The sequence below is a fragment of the Notechis scutatus genome, chromosome 3 (genome assembly GCF_049901735.1).
Source record: "Notechis scutatus isolate UNSWTSFEM ecotype Mainland chromosome 3, rNotScu1.2, whole genome shotgun sequence".
NCBI lineage: Eukaryota > Metazoa > Chordata > Lepidosauria > Squamata > Elapidae > Notechis > Notechis scutatus.
In genome coordinates, this window is record NC_142011.1 from 78,234,107 (window position 1) to 78,247,947 (window position 13,841).

Sequence of the window (13,841 nt, forward strand, 5' to 3'; positions counted from 1 at the left end):
AGTTAAGGCTGTTGAGAATCTTTTACACTGAACAGATTATGGTTTTCTACATAAGTGGAATGTATTTATCTGAATGCTGATTCTTTGTATTTACCACATATGTATTTCACTGCTGTATTTTTTAATCTATTTTATTTTTTGATAATCTTTTGATATCAATTAACACATACCTACTGACAAGTCATAAGTGAACTTTTTCTGTTTCATACAAAAAGTCTATAAGGAGTTCCCCATCAGCCATAAATATAGATATTGTATCTTTTCTAATCAACCGACTCACTTCAGCTATCTCTACAAGTTCTAGCATCTTCATCAACCATTCCTCCATTGATGTGAAATTTTCTATATTTGAACATATAGTAATTGTGCTACGGTTGTCATATATAAAAACAAAGTTCCATGGCTTTTTTCCAGCTATCTGTCCATTAATCTCAAAAGAAAAGACTCTGGATTTAATTGTATATTAGTTGATACAATTTGACCAGGCACCAGAGCCAGTTCTGATAATAATTCAACTCTGGGTGAGGCTTGCTACAATGCTTATGCATCCAGTATTGGAGGCACATCAGAACACATTCCAGGTTTTACTTAGATGCCAAATGCCAGGCAGAGTGGAAGCAAAGCATGTACATCAGTGGTCCCCAACCTTTTTTGTACCAGGGACCAGTTTCAAGCACAAACACTTTTTCAAGGACCGGGGGGGGGGGAGAGTCCGAGTTTGGTGGTTTGCTTGCAGACGTTTCATTACCTGACTAGGTAACATCTGATGTTGTTACCTAGTTGGGTAATAAAACCTCTGCCAGCAAACCACCAAGTTCAGGGAGCGCCTCGGCCCTGCCTCCCTCAGCCCCATCCTTCAGGTGTCTCCCTCCCTCCCTCATGTGTCTGCCTCGTTCCTCTCTCAGTCGCTCTCTCGCTGCTCCACCAGCCCAGGAAGAAACTGCTTCAAAGAAGCCGGGGGGGGTGGCTTTTCCTGTCGCCGCAGGTCCTCCGAAGCGCCTGTTTACCCCCACCCCGCCCGCCCACGCGCGGTTCAATCCACAGTGCTCCGTTCTGCCTGCCTGCCTGCCTTCTTCATTTCGGAGCAGCTTCGGCTGATAAAAGAGGTGAATAGTTATTATTCTCAGCGAAGCTGCTCCCAAACAACCAGACAGGCAGCACGGGGCACTGAATTGAACCGCGTGCGGGGGGGTGGGGTGGGGGTGAACGGGCGCTTCGGAGGAGCTGCGGCGACAGGAAAAGCCACCCCCGGCTTCTTTGAAGCAATTTCTTCCTGGGCTGGTGGAGCAGCGAAAGAGCGACTGAGAGAGAACGAGGCGGGAGGAAACCGAAGCCGCTGAGCCAGAGAGCAGGACAGGCTTCGGTTGCTTCCTCCCTCCCCTTCTTTCATTTGTGTCCTTGATTCCCGATCCCAGCAGCATTCACCGAAGGCGAAGAAAGCCGCCATTTTTTTAATTTTTTTTTTCTTTGCAGCCCGGTACAGAGTGCTCCACGGACCGGTACCGGTCCGCGGCCCGATGGTTGAGGACCCCTGATGTACATAACCTATCCCTTACTTATAACATTCCTCAAATTTGTTCATGATCCCTCTCCCACTAGGTATAATGATCCACAGTTTTAGAACACTTTTTCTGTTCTAAGTTTTAAAGCCCCTCAGTTTGGGTGATAATTTCTAAGTTATTCTTGCTATAAAATAATAATAAAAATAATAAAAGGCAGCAGGAAAACAATCCTTTGGAGGAAGAATAATTAATGAGCTGGATACTCAAGACACCCAGGGGAATATAGGTAGCTTTGGAGTCATGCATATTATAGAAATGCAGCTGCATCAACTATACATTTTAATGCAAAGCAGCCTAAGAAGGTTGGATAAATTTATTTTTAATTTTAAATAAATGTATATTTTCCTGGGCAGGGACTGACTAAATTTTTCAGGACATTTGTTATTCTGTCCCTGATGCTACCAAGGAAACTAATGACAGGGGTACCTATAATCAGCTAAAGACTTCTACATCACTTATTTCATCCAACAACTGATAATGGGCTGTAGGTTAGAATTTTTCAATAGAGAAAACAATAAAAACCCAGGCACCTTCATTTTTCATCACCTCCCTTGGGGAATATAAGCCTGCCAACACTACCGCATAGTTTCATGCTTGCATAAACATCTTAAGATACTGTCTTCAGATAGGAACAAGCAGTGACATCTATGATTTTACATTTGTTTCTGCAAACTGATTAAAATGTCTTGTTAACATACTGTGCATCCAGGTGTCCTTGCTCTGTGTAAATCTAACATGTACAAATTATTTTTTCCTTCTTTCTCTCCCTCCCTCCCTCACCCTATTTTTTATTAAAAAATGCAAATACTCTTTTTGAAAGTATCTTTCCGGAGTGATGAAAGCTAATGAGATGACAATACAACTGAGGGTAGGAAAAAAGATAGAGATTTTGGATAGGGCAATGGAGTAGACTTATGGTAAGAGAGAGAAAAAGAAAGAGAGAGACTAACATGATTTCAAGATAAAGGAGAGCAATGTAGCCAAATTCTGTTAAAAATTTGCCTCATCACAAATCCATTTTAGCAGGATGATGGATCTGTGTGGAAAATATAATAATGTATTCTTCATCTGTCATACAGAAATTATTTCTACAAAACAAATAGGTTAATAGAAGACAGTCATATACTCTGTCAATTATGATGATTCCAACTGAGACTGTTTTGTCTTGAAAGTTTTTTGTTCCTATTCTTTTTCACCTCTCTTCATTTTTCAATTTGTCTCATTTCACTTTTGTTTTAGTTGAGTGAGTCCTAGTACCAAGAACATTAATCTAGTAGATCTATCATCTGTAGTTCTTGTGGTTTGTTGGTCATCTAGTGGGTTTGATTTGGTACCATCTATCTATTCCTCATTGTTCTCATTCAGTACTTATAATAATCTTCTATCATCTTTTATCTTCTGTTCTTACCACTATGCCATAGGTGTCAAACTCAATTGCATCCCATGGTGTCACATGATGTATCATGACTTTTTTTTTTGCCTTTGCAGTGCTGGGGTGAGTGTGGTCTGCCCATGAAACATCTATCCCATGGGCTGCCAGTTTGATTCCCCTGCAGACTATGCAACCCACAAAAATATTCTGCATAAGCAATTTTATTTTATAAATGATTGAAGCAATCTGAGATTCTTGATCCAAAGATCCTTTTCAATTGATTAGTTTATTTTCAAGCATTTGGTCTAGCTATTAAGGCACCAGGGTACAAACCAGAAGAATCTAGTCCTGCCTTAGGCATGAAAGCTGGCTGAGTGACTTAGGGCCACTCTCTCTCTCTTTCTCTCTCTCAACCCAACTTACCTCACAGAATTTTTGTTGTGGGAGGAATAGGAGCAGGATAAAGAAGTATTGTGTATTTTTGTCTCCTGGAGTTATTTGTAAAGATGAGTTTTTAAAAAACAAAACAAATAAATAAAAATTTGTTAAAAAAAATTATTACAGCTAGGCATAATTTTAACAAGCATGGTTAGAATTGTATCGTAAGTAAAAAAATTAGTCAAAATGTTCATATGTAGAGAAATCATGAAGGGACTTCAGTACAGCACATTTTCTCTTCCCCAAGTTCATAAAGCCATTTTAATTCAGCTGTGATATTTGTTTCATTTCTGCCAACCTAAGAATTCTGAGAAAAGGCAGGGAACCCCCTGAACCACCAGTGCTTTCTTCAACCCCCAAGAGAGGATTTTGAAACACATCAATTAAGCCCTGCCATGCTTCATCATCAATAGGAAGTTTTGGAATAAGAAAAAGATCTCCTCACCTCTGTTCCCTCTAAAAAAGGTGAAAATGCATTGTTAATTCCCATCCTTCTGAATTTCCAGAATGTGGTTTGCCTTTATATTGACATGTTATTGAGAACAACCACATAATGAACTGTAGCATGCATAATATTTTGGGTAGGTCTTGCATTATAAGCTCTATTTGCACTTTAACTCTTGGCTGAACTAAATTCAGTGATGGTAAGTTGATCTGTAGTAAAGTTGCTGCCATTTTCTCTGCCCTGTTATTTTCTGTAAGAGAAATTGGGTGCCATTAGGTAATTTATCCCTTCAATTGTCTTCAATGGAGGGAAAATACAATACTACCAGCTATTGAACTAGCACAGAACTGGCAGAAGAATATGAAGTTCATGGGGAGAAGAAAATTCATGTATACATTTATTACAAGTTGTGTCCCTTTATTTTAAACTATACAGGTACAGAATAATGAGGTAGACAAATTTTAACCAGATTTGGCAATCTCATTTCTTGGCGTGGTGGAGAGGACAGTGGTGCTCAATGCCACAACATCTTTCCCAAGATGCCTCAACACTAGGAAGTACAGTAGCCATGATATTTCCCTCCCCCCCCCCAACTCCATCATTCTTCCCAGCTATGTGCTCTCTCCCTATCCATATTTGGAATAATTTTATTTGAAATGAAATAAACACTTTTTTGTTTTGCAAGAGTGCCTTTGATTTGGTCAGAAATGCCTCTATAACTGTCTGGTTTGGTTCTGCAACCCAACAGGACAGACACAGACTTCAGAGGATAATTAGGACTGCAGAAAAAAACAATTACTACCCACCTGCCTTCAATCTAGGACCTGTATACTGCACGAGTCAAAAAGAGGGCTGTGAAAATATTTACAGACCCCTCACATCCTGGACATAAACTGTTTCAACTCCTTCACTCAAAACGACGCTATAGAGCACTGCACACCAGAACAACTAGACACAAGGACAGTTTTTTTGCTGAAAGCCATCAGTCTGCTAAACAAATAATTCCCTCAACACTGTTCAACTATTTACAAAGTGTGCACTACTATTACTGTTAATCTTCTCATCACTCCTTATCACCCATCCCCTCCCACTTTTGATTGTAGGACTGTAACTTTGTCGTTTGTATCCTTACAATTTATATTGACTGTTTCCTAGTATGATTTGATTGTTGATTGTACCGTATGACTATTATTAAGTGTTGTATTTTATGATTCTTGATTCTTAATGAATGTATCTTTTCTTTATGTATACTGAGAGTATTTACACCAAGACAAATTCCTTGTGTGTCCAATCACACTTGGCCAATAAAGTATTCTATTCTATTCTATTCTATTCTATTCTATTCTATTCTATTCTATTCTATTCTATTCTATTCTATTCCATTCCATTCCATTCCATTCCATTCCATTCCATTCCATTCCATTCCATTCCATTCTATTCTATTCTATTCTATTCTATTCTATTCTATTCTCCCCTTTCTATTTGTCCTGATGAATTATCACCATTGAAATTGCAGGAGTGTACCACTTTGGCTCACATAGTAAGGAAGACTCCTTGAAAACATGGCTGGTTTTGGTGTATTTGTGGAATTATTACAGGACAATGCTTATGAAGAATATCCTTCCTCTTATGACCTACCCCTATCTGCAGATATTGTGGCGGGGAGAGGAGTTGCTCAAATTTAAAACCCATGCTGCTTCTGGGAACAAAACTTCCCAGAATAAAAATAAATAAAAATAGAATGTGGGGATCACCGTTGAAAAGTTCAGTGGAAAGAAATACCATATCAATAATACCAATCATCTTCATGCAATAGAGGGAAGATTTTGTAAAGCAATCAGAACTGGGAATTTTTGGAAAAGTTGGAATTTGTTAGTGGTGTATATTTCTTTACCTTAGGGCATGACACACAGAGCATTGTAAGTTTTTATATTTCTATATCATGGCTGAGTATGTTGTGCAGAATTAAGCTAGTATTTATTTTACTCATGAAAGGGCCATATTTGAAACATACTTTATTTGAAGGGTCCTTGCTGCTTTCTAAGCTTAGTTGTTTTCTTGAAAATGTTTCATTACCCAAACTACGTATCTTCATCAGTGCTAATTGTACTGACAACCAAGCTCAGAGAGCACCAAGGACCCCTCATTTCAACTCTGAGCTATAAATGTTCTCCTCCATCAATAATTTTCTTTATTTTCCTCTGTTTTTGATAAGATACCTGTCTAAGTAGAATGATCGTTCACATCTTTATTGCAATTAATCTTGAGGAGCAAATACTCCTTAACTTTAAGATGGAATCACCATGACCTGGTATAAAATGAAGTCTCCTTATCCTTGATGATCTCATTCTTGGAAGAACTCCTCAACCCTGAATCTTGGCAGAAGGGCCAAGCATTCCAAGATATAAAGATGTGTTCTTGGTAATATACAGTAAGATGAGACCACTGAAAAGCAGGTGTGCTTAATTATGGTTCAGAGTCTATATCAGCTAGTCAGAAACTCCTATGGGATGGAACCTCAATGAAGACCTAATTGGGATGATGCTGCATGTTTGCTGGCTTTGAAAGGGTCCAGCTACTCTTATCTCTGAAGTTTCCTAACTGTAAGAAACAGTGTTCTTTCTATGTCTTATTTTGTTCTTGAATAATTTTTTTTAACTTTTTTTTTATTTTTAACTATTTTTATATATTTTAATTATATTTTAATAATTTTAAATATTGTTTTTAATATTCTTTTATTGCTATCTTGGATTATGCTATATTATTCAATATCCCTGTATATTTTTTATTGTTGTCTCTTGTTATGCTATAATGTTATATACATGCACTATCTTAGAACAAATCCTTAAGTACTCATATGGCCTTATGGCTTCTGAATCCTGGAGAATCTGTTAACAATACATCAGATCACAGATGAAGGATCAAACTAAATATAATTCAGTAATGAATGAAATGACAGTCCATTCCAGTATTTGGTCAAGAAAATCAAATGGGTTTTCGTCACCAGAACGATGTCAACATAAATCTGGAAGGTGACCCACCCCAGATCATAAGGCATCCTACAGGATACTGGGGAAGAGCAGAGGACAAGCATCAATGACAGAGATGTTTATAATATTGCTGAATTAAAGCAGAAAGAAGATTCTATTACTGATGAATAAAGATTTACAAAAAATGATGGGGTGGTGTCATAAGATTTAAGAATCTGTCCTATAACTCTAATAATCCAAATATTTATCAGGTCTTGGGCTAACTGGAAATATGTTTTATTCAATAAAAAATACAGTTTCATAGCTTTACATAAATTGTACAGTTTAGGAACAAGAATATCAATATATATATTTTACCATATGTAAAATAAGATTTATTTTTTAACTTCTTCACATCAAAGGAGAAATTAATAATTTTAAGAAACCAACTGCTGAAAGTCAGTTTTTAGATTAAAATATCCTCTTCATTAGATTTATTCTCAAGGTTACTATGTAAATACAAGTTAAAACGTGGTCTAGCACAAGAGCCGCCAACCTTTTGGATCTCAGGGACCACTAAACTCATAATTTTAAATCTTGTGGACCAGAGACCCTGGGAAAATCCCCAAAAAAGTCTGCAGGAAAATTCCCCACCCTGTTTTCCTACCGATCGATCATTCTTTATTTGGGATCACAGGATACCATCTGCAGCTCCATTTTCAGGGAGACTTTAGGCTTCATGCAAGGAAAGCAGCAGAATCAGCAGAAGTATTTCTTTCTCTCTCCCAAACTCCACCAGAAATGAGTCTTTGTGGGACTTGTCGCATCAGCGCAGCCTCTTAGAACAGGATGCCTTGCAGGGTCACAAAGACTAATTTCTGGTGGAGTTTGAGGGAAAGAAAGACTTTTGCTGCTTTCCTTGCATGCAAGCCAAAAGCAGAAGAAGAAAGAAGCAGAAAAAAGCAGCCTGGTGGCCAACTGAGGCGTGTGGGGCGCGTGGGGCAAGTTCCCCCCTCCACCATTTCCCCCTTCTCTTCACTATCTCATGTTGTTTGCAATGCAAGCGACGCAAGCCTTGTGTTTCCGTGGGTCATGTGGGTGGCACAGCCTTGTGTTTCCATACAGCCTGGATTAATTGCTTTGGGGGTTGCTTTGGGGGTGACATTTTCTTGTGGACTACCAGTGGTCCCTGGCCCACTGGTTGGCAATCATTGGTCTAGCAGTTAAGGTACCAGGCTAGAAACAAGGAGGCTGTGAGCTTTAGTGCTATTGTGGCCATGAAAGTGAACTGGATGACTTTGGGCCAGTCATACACTCAAGCCCAACTCACCTCACAGGGTTGTTGTGGGGAAAATAGCAAAATGTGTTGGAGGATGAAGTTGTGTTGGATATGTTTGCTGCCTTGGGTTATTTGTAAAAAATAAAAATAAAGGTGGGATATAAACAAATAAAACAAATAAAATATAAAATATAAATATTAATTCAGAATTGTATGTATCCTTTCACTCTTTTCATCTATGACTTTCTTTTCTTGTTATGATAACATACACAGCATGGTGGCTCCATGGTTAAGACACTGGGATTGTAGCTGGAAAGCCAGCAGCCCAGGTTAGAGACTGAGCTCCACACAATGGGATGAGCTCCTGTCCTCCCCTCAGCTCCAGCTAACCTAGCAGCTCAGAAGCATACAATGAATAGGTACCACTTTGATGGGAAAGTAACAGTGCTCCATGATGGCATGCTGGCCACATGACTGCAGTAATATCTTTAGGAAGTGCTGGCTCAATGGCCTTGAAAAAGAGATAAGCACTGCCCCCTATATTTGACAATGGTTAGTGGAGTAAAATCCATAAGGACTCCTTTACCTTTTTTATGATAAGATATTCAACATATATTTAGTTAGTTAAGTCTTCCTATTTCTGCTGGTAGTATGAAATCTAGCCATCTGTGCTGAAAGAGTTTTCAGTTTGTCTTTCAAATTAGTACTGTATTCATTCTATAGCAGGAGTGTCAAACTCACGGTCCATGGGCTAGATGCGTCACACGCTGGCTATGCCGACCCTCAGTTTAGAGAAGGAAGAAAAAGCCATGATGACAACGTGATGCTGCAAGTTCAAAAACCCTTTAGTACAAAACCCCTGTTCTATGTTCAAAAGTATATAAGCCTTGTAAAACTCCAATTTCAAATTGCAAGCCATAGCTTACATTAACTCTAAAATATTTCAATATCTCAGAATTCATCAGCTTGAAATTTCCTGTCATGCAATACAGAAACATTAAAATACCAGATTTAGATAGTTTGGACAATTGCTTGCTGTACTTATATATTTAATCTTGTATATTAGGTTTATGTTCTGAGATGTATAACTATCAGTAATATATATTTGAATGTGTCAAAATAATGATAAAATGTCTAAAAATCAAAAAAGCATATTCATGTTGTCTGGGATATAGCAAACACCAGGAATCAATGACGTTTAATTCATCCATATATGATCTATTTATAGTTCTCACTAATTAGTGTCTTTTACAAGTGGGTATATTCCTATATAATTCATGATCTAGTATCTCATTAAAATCTCCTACTACGATAATGTGGTCATAACAGATATCATTTATGTGACACAAATATTCATTTAATATGGCAGAGGAGTTATGCTGAGGATCATAAACATTGATCATAAATTTGATAAAGCTTTAAATCAAGCTTTATTAACTGGAAATAAGAAATGACCTGTTATGTCAGTTATAACTTGTTGAACCCATTAAGGTCTCTTGTTTATCAATCTTTCTTTCATCCTGATTGAAGTATTAGTCAAAAGACCTTTCCAAAAGATCAGTCTAAACAAAGAGTTTTTATCTTCTTCTACTAGATCTATCTCCTGTAAGAAAGCAAAATCATCTTTTAAAATGCTTGGAATAGTTTAAAACTTCACATAGTTTCCTGATTCTTTCAATCATTTCACATTAAAGCTAATTAAATTCTTTTATGTGAATGTATTCCTTTGGCCCACAAATATGTATCACTCAAGTAGCAATATTTTATAAGATCCAAATTGTATGTTTTAGTTACATGGTACAAAGCATTCCTGTAATAAAAGTGTTCATTTTGTTTACAGAGTTGTAAATTAAAGTTAGATAACTGCCTGAATGAAAAATAAATATTTTTTCTCTTGCAAGGGTGGGGTGTAGAAGGAGAAATTCTTTAAGTCAGTCTTCATTCTTGATGGCTACCTGGGCAGGTCCCTGCCGTTTTCTTGCCCACATTGTTGGAATCATCTTAACTACTGCGCCAGATTGCCTCTCTTGATAAAGAATATGAGCTTCTGATAGTTAAAGAAAGAATAATCATGAAATGTAAAAGGAAAATGCTGCATGAGAAAACAAATCAAAGAAAAACAAAAAGAAAACACATAAAAAAGGAACATTTCACATGGCTCTCTGATATGGTTCTATAGCTTTTCCCTCTCAGCTAAATAGGATCATATAACTTTATATAACTTAAACAAAAGGAGAATAAAAATAAACAAAGAAAAGTGGTAAAAGATTAGAAAATAATGGGACGTAAAAAAAATGAGAGGAGAAAAAATAATCAGAAGCAGCATAACTTGGCAATAGACCCAGACATTCAATAAGGCATGGGTAGAAGCCAAAAATTACCCTACAGTGAATACAAGAGTACAAAGAAAAAAATCTGGAGATATCAGCTTTAAATCCCATTAGGAAATCCTCTATTGAAGAAGCCATCTAGATGTAATTTCATTGTTGTTATTGTTATTGTTTCTGTTTTCTCTTTTAGGGTAAAGAGAAACCACCATCTCTCTCTTAAATGAGGCAAAAATATTTCTAATGGCTATTTGCGGTTAAAAATAGCTGAACAAAAGTGAAAAGAAAAAGCTTTGTTCCACAAAATGTTGAGCTCCACTGTTGACATTCTTGTGGTCTGTTTTTGTTCTGGAGCACATAATTTTTAAATACTCTTTCAAGTAAATGATCTTACTTGCATACCAATCCTGAGTAATCCAAGTATAACAATAGACAGAATTGTCTCTACAAACACTTTATTTGCTATTATTATGATTGGTCACATAGTCAACCAGTTGTTTAGACTGGATTTGGCATTTTATCTACCTATTAAGTCCTTCCCAACAATTGTGGATAGACAGATATTTTTTTAATATTAAAGATATTGTTGCAATTAACTGATGGTATATTGCCAATATCAATACTGTTCAATTTTTTGGGATTGCACCCGAGGCACCTATTGGTGTTACTTTTGATTTCTTTTGAAACAGTTGTTCCACTTCTATTTGCAGGTGTTAGTATTTTGTGGTTTTCTCCAGTTCCTTCTCTTCTATTTTGCTGTCCTCTGGTCACTGTACAGACTTTTTTGTCTTTCTTATCAACAATTGTGAGGTCTGGATATTGGGTGGTGAATACTTATGGTTCAGACCAACTGCTGGTTCTGGTTATTCAGCCTGAGTGCTATAGTCCACTTGGTACCAGATGTTCAGGTATTCCAACATGTGGCATAATCCTTGTTGACGCGGCCAATGACAGATTTGGTATGGGTTTCTCTAAATTATGTCTCACCATGTTGTTTGTGGGAGAGACACTCTTCATCTGACTCCTCTGAAAAGACTTGTCCAGTATGGTTGAACCTCTAGCTGTCATCTTCCTCAGAGCATACCAGCCCCATAATCACACTAAGTACTTTGTTGTGGGTTGCTTATTATTGTTATCCTGAATATGTGTGTATGCATGTTGTCTTCCTTTGTGTTTCCTCAAAATATTTGTGCAATTTTGTTACAAGTGGCTAATGAGAAGATGAAAAGATTACTATTAATCTTCTTATCATTCCTATCACCCATCTCCTCCCACTTGTGACTGTATGACTGTAACTTTGTTGCTTGTATCCTTATGATTTATATTGACTGTTTCCTAGTATGATTTGATTTGATTGCTTATTTGTACCCTATGACTATCATTAAGTGATGTACCATATAATTCTTGACAAATGTATGTTTTCTTTTTATGTACACTGAGAGTACCTGCACCAAAGACAAATTCCTTGTGTGTCTAATCACACTTGGCCAATAAACAATTAATTAATTAATTAATTCATACAGGTGGCTAAAAATATTCTGGATGTTGGATGTAGCACTTTATGGCTGCCCAAAGACTGATTTGCACCTTAGAAATATTTCCATACAAAAATAGTACTCTATCAAAACTCTGACAAACTCAAGGTGAAGATTTTTTTCAGAAAGATTTTTTTTTCTTCCCTCCTGTTGGAATGAAAATATATTAACATACCTCATTGCTCAGTCAACATTCATTTAATTTAAATAACTCCATAATCCTGCATTACAAACTTAGCATTTTATTTACCACAGTAGTGATCATGTAGATGGAAAAGTATAATCTGTTGCATTTTCTTAACAATATTAAACTTTGAGAAAATAGTTGAATGTCACTGTGGACTACTTAAAATCCTCCTGTCTGTATTTATCTCAAAAATAGTAAAATTACCTTCTAGTCAAATTCTACTCTTGTTGACTTGTACAGACACATGTATGATGTTTTCTTGGCATGGCACCAAAGTGGTTAATCCCTGCTTTATTCTATTATATTTCAAATTACACGTCTAACCTATAGGCCTGAATTTCCAAGGTGGTCCCCCTTCCAAGTATTAACCAGAGCTGACCCTGCTTAGTTAGCTAAATCAGTGAAGAATGGCTTGGTGCTGCCATCTGCTGAAGCATCTGAAACAAAATGCACAAATCTGAAACAAAAAGCATCTGAAACAAAGTGCACAAAGCCAGTAAAGAGCAATCAAAACTACTCATAGCTTTCATTTCATTAATTTATATTCTTTAAAAACCTTCTAAATTGGTGGCTGTCACTAAATCTGACCATTGTGAGTTTCATAGTTCAACAATCAGCTTGCCAAAATAAGTGCTCCTTTTTATTAATCCTAAACCCCCTACCTTAAGTTCTTATGTGCACAAGCACCAAGATACAAACGATATACTTAGCCACATTTTCATATCATGCATGATAGTATAAAGAAAAGGGTAACAGTTTCCTCTATTCAGTTGTGTCTGACTCGAGGGGTTGGTGCTTATGTCAGTTTCTTAGCTAAGGGAGCAAATGTTGCCCAAAGACACTTCTGTGATCATCGGGCCAGCATGACTATATGCCAAGGCACACAGAATGCTGGTACCTTCCCACCAAAGTGATAGCAATAGCACTTAGACTTATATACTGCTTTACAGCCATCTCTGAGTGGTTTAGAGTCAGCATATTGCCCCCAACAATTTGGGTCCTCATTTTACCCACCTTGGAAGGATGGAAGGCTGAGTCAACCTTGAGCCTGGTGAGATTTGAACTGCCAAATTGCAGTCAGCAGAAGTAGCCTGCAGTACTGCACTCTAACCACTGTGCCACTGTGGCTCACCATGGTACCTATTTATCTACTCACATTTGCATGCTTCCTAACTGCTAGATGGACAGGAATTGGGGCAAGTAATGGGACTTCACCCCATCATGTGGTCCTCAGGTTTCAAACTCAGCTGACAATCCCAGTGTCTTAAATAGCTGAACCACTGCAACCCACATGATAATATAGATCACTATCTTTACTTAAGCTAAAACGTGACAATGAAGATGGAACTGCTCTAATCATCTGGGTGGATGGTATGTATATTCAAATTCTTTATGAGGTATTGTGACCATAATGGTTTACTGTATACTAACTAGATTTTCCATGGGCTTTATAAGGTGATCATTCAAATATTTTATTGGATGTCAATTGTCTGGTTAAATTCCATTCCTTTTTTCCTCCTCCTCCTCCTCTCCCTCCTTCTCTTCTGCCTCCTTAACCTTTTTGTAATCCATGTTTGATATTGCTACTTTAAACAGTTTCATGTCATCAGCAAATTGGCCACCTTATTGCTTATTCCTAATTCAGGATATTTAAATACAAATAAAAAACATGGTACTATCATCAATATCTGAAGAAATTATCATTCCTATGCTGTCCAGCCTGTTCT